The sequence below is a fragment of the Schistocerca cancellata genome, chromosome 7, assembly GCF_023864275.1.
Source record: "Schistocerca cancellata isolate TAMUIC-IGC-003103 chromosome 7, iqSchCanc2.1, whole genome shotgun sequence".
NCBI lineage: Eukaryota > Metazoa > Arthropoda > Insecta > Orthoptera > Acrididae > Schistocerca > Schistocerca cancellata.
In genome coordinates this window covers 467,864,920-467,869,165 of record NC_064632.1, presented here as the reverse complement: position 1 = coordinate 467,869,165, position 4,246 = coordinate 467,864,920, and the positions used below count along the sequence as shown (strand labels likewise).

Below are 4,246 nucleotides of genomic sequence, written 5' to 3'. Positions count from 1 at the left end.
AGATTAGAGCCCACACTGAGCCATACCGAATATCTTTCTTTCCACGAACAATACGAGACTGGAATAAAAGGGGGAACCGATAGAGGTACTCGAAGTACCCTCTGCCACACATCGTCAGGTGGCTTGCGGAGTATGGATGTAGATGTAGATGTAGAGAACGCAATAATCTCACATCACTGACCATACACTGAGTTGACAAGAGTGATGGGATACATCCTAATATCGTGTCGGACCTCCTTTTGCCGGTGTAGTGCAGAAACCCGACGTGGCATGGATCCAACAAGTCGTTGGAAGCCCCTTGCATAAATAATGAGCAATACTGCCTCTATAGCAGTCCATAACAGCGAAAGTTCTGCCGATGCTGGATTTTCTGCACAAACTGTCAGCATGTCATTCTCAATGGAGAGAAGTCTTCCGAAGTAAGAGTGATTTCAGGTTTGCGGCAGGGGAGTGTCATAGGACCGTTGCTATTCACAATATACATAAATGACCTGGTGGGTGACATCGGAAATTCACTGAGGCTTTTTGCAGATGATGCTGTGGTGTATCGAGAGGTTGTAACATTGGAAAATTGTACTGAAATGCAGGAGGATCTGCAGCGAATTGACGCATGGTGCAGGGAATGGCAATTGAATCTCAATGTAGACAAGTGTAATGTGCTGCGAATACACAGAAAGATAGATCCTTTATCATTTAGCTACAAAATAGCAGGTCAGCAACTGGAAGCAGATAATACCATAAATTATCTGGGAGTACGCATTAGGAGTGATTTAAAATGGAATGATCATATAATGTTGATCGTCGGTAAAGCAGATGCCAGACAGAGATTCATTGGAAGAATCCTAAGAAAATGCAATCCGAAAACAAAGGAAGTAGGTTACAGTACGCTTGTTCGCCCACTGCTTGAATACTGCTCAGCAGTGTGGGATCCGTACCAGATAGGGTTGATAGAAAAGATGGAGAAGATCCAACGGAGAGCAGCGCGCTTCGTTACAGGATCATTTAGTAATCGCGAAAGCGTTACGGAGATGATAGATAAACTCCAGTGGAAGACTCTGCAGGAGAGATGCTCAGTAGCTCGGTACGGGCTTTTGTTGAAGTTTCGAGAACATACCTTCACCGAAGAGTCAAGCAGTATATTGCTCCCTCCTACGTATATCTCGCGAAGAGACCATGAGGATAAAATCTGAGAGAGTAGAGCCCACACAGAGGCATACCGACAATCCTTCTTTCCACGAACAATACGAGACTGGAATAGAAGGGAGAACCGATAGAGGTACTCAAGGTACCCTCCGCCACACACCGTCAGGTGGCTTGCGGAGCATGGATGTAGATGTAGATGTAGATGTAGAACGGACCTCTCGATTATGTCACACAAGTGTTCGATGGCATTCATGTCGGACAGTCTGGATGGTCCAATCATTCGCTCGAATAGTCAAGAATGTTCTTCAAACCAATCGCAAACCACTGTCGCCCGGTGACATGGCGAACTACCATCCATAAAAATTTCATCGCTTTTCGGGAGCAAGTAGCTGAACATAAACAATTCCAGTCAATGATCGGTTGAGTTGGGCTAGAGGATCCAGTCTATTCTATGTAAACACAGCCTACACTATTATGCAACCACCTCCACCTTATTGACAACATGGGTCCATGGCTTCGTGGAGTCTGCACCACACTCGAACCGTATCATCAGCTCTTACCAACTGAAATCGGAAATCACCCGACCAGGCCACGGGTTTTCGGTCGGCTCGAGTCTCACCGATGTGGTCCCGAGCCTTGTAGAGCGCGCTGCAGGTGATACCGTGGTGTTAACAGAGGCAAACGCGTCAGTCGTCTGCTGCCATAGTCCATTAACGACGATTTTCGGCGCACTGTCGTACTTTCCACAGTGAGTTCTGCGGTTATTTTGTCCAGTGGTCTTGCCTGTTAGAACTGACAACTCTACACAAACGCCGCTGTTGTCGGGCGTTCAGTGAACGCCATCGGCCCTTCAATTGTCCGTGGTGAGAGGTAATCCATGAAAGTTGGCACGCTCTTGACGCTGTGGGTCTCGGAATATTGAATTCCCAAACGATTTTCGGAATGGAATGTTCCATGCGTCTAGCTCCAAGTACCATTCCACGTTCAAAGACTGTTGATACCCGCCATGCGGCCATAATCACATCGGAAACCTCTTCACGTGAATCACCTGAGTACAAATGATAACTCCGCCAATACCCTGCCCTTTTATGCCTAGTGTACGGCATAGTACCGCCAACTGTACATGTACATATCGCTATCCCATAATTTTTGACATCAGTATCATCCACCTAAATTCTGATATACCGCAAAATAATTTGTATGCTAGTGTCTAAATGAGCCCTTATAACTAAAATTACTGCAAAGTGCCACGCTCTTGCAGGCAGGTTTAATTTATAACTAAATGTTTCAAAGTTCTGCGAGGAACTCAGGGAGATCGAGAATTTTTTCGACCTGTTTGAATAACCTTCTGTAGCAGACGAAATATCAGTGGAAAACGTATATGATCGAACCAAACACAAAGCGGGCGAAAAATGTTGGACTAGAGAGTGCAGTTAAATCGATAGGAGAGAGAGGATGGGAGGGAAGAGTGCACTGATGACCTCTATGAAGGGGAGGAATTACCAAATGACGAGTTAGAAGAAGAAATTGGAGTCCATATGGAATATCAGTCGATATTTAAGAGAACTCTGGAAGACTTGAGATTAAATAAGGCAGTAGGGACAGATAGGTCAACGGCCTTGCCGCAGTGGTAACACCGGTTCCCGTCAGATCACCGAAGTTAAGCACTGTCGGGCTGGGCTAGTAGCACTTGCATGGGTAACCATCTGGTCTGCCTAGCGCTGTTGGCAAGCGGGGTTTACTCAGCCCTTGTGAGGCAAACTGTGGAGCTACTTGACTGAAAAGTAACGGCTCCGGTCTCGTAAACTGACATTCGGCCGGGAGAGCGGCGTGCTGACCATATGGCCCTCCATATCCGCATCCAGTGACGATTGTGGGTGAGGATGACACGGTGGTCGGTCGGTACCATTGGGCCTTCCAAGGCCTGTTCGCCTGTTCGGACGCAGTTTTTTTTAGTAGGGATAGATAACATTCCATAGGCATTTCGAAAATCATTAGTGAATGTGGCAACGAAACGACTAAAGATGGCGTGTAGAATCTATGAGACCGGCGACACAGCAACAGACTTTTGGAAAAATATTTTCCATCAACTTCCGAAGACAGAAAGAGCATTTAAGTGCGAGAACTATTGTGCAATCAGCTCGTGCGTGCAAGTTACTGACAAAAATAATGTACTGAAGAATGGAAAAGAAAACTGAGAATCGGTAAGATGATGACTGAACTGGCTTTTGGTACAGTCACTAGAGAGTCAGTTCTGAAGCAAGACTAAAGGAAGACATCCACCTGACATCCGAAGACAGAAAGAGCATTTAAGTGCGAGAACTATCGTGCAATCAGCTCGTGCGTGCAAGTTACTGACAAAAATAATGTACTGAAGAATGGAAAAGAAAACTGAGAATCGGTAAGATGATGACTGAACTGGCTTTTGGTACAGTCACTAGAGAGTCAGTTCTGAAGCAAGACTAAAGGAACACATCCACCTGACGGTTGAACCTTTGAAACGCTTTGTGGATATAAATAGCGACTGGTAACAGTAAAATTATAGTTTCATTCTATATCGATAATGTTTCAGTCGTCGTTACGCAGTGCGTCCAGGAACACTATACCGCACCCTGGCCTCCGACATCGTCGAATTGTCGTGCTGCATGAGTGCAATGACACCATCGCGAATATCCTGTTAGTGATGAGTGAGGATTGGCACATGAATAATCTGATTCCGCAGAAAGCGATGTGGTGCAGGTATTTGACTTTTCTAGTGTACTGTCTCTGGCTATTGTAAAACTGATGGTGTACTTGCAGAGACAGACTGACAACGTGGTACGCATAATATTAATGAAACTTCGTGAATAATTCTCACATATTTTGTCAGATTGAGTTGCTAAATTTAACTTTTCAACTGCAGGGAGATCATTCTCCATCAGAAGCGACTCTCGTTGATTTACATCCAAGATCCTGTCGCATCTTCTTTAGGAAACCAGTTGCACATCAGCTATATGTTTTCATGTAATACAATAATACAATAATAAGCTGCTGAGCCAGAAAAATGTTCTCCTTACAGCATATACTGTATCAGAACACATGGATTAGAGCATGCGACACGTTA

General features: G+C 45.0%; 1 pseudogene; it reads left to right on the top strand.

Moving 5' to 3' along the window:
• Nucleotides 1-2,752: 2,752 nt before the first annotated feature.
• Nucleotides 2,753-2,873, top strand: LOC126093135 (5S ribosomal RNA; annotated as a pseudogene).
• The last annotated feature ends 1,373 nt before the right edge of the window (nucleotides 2,874-4,246 follow it).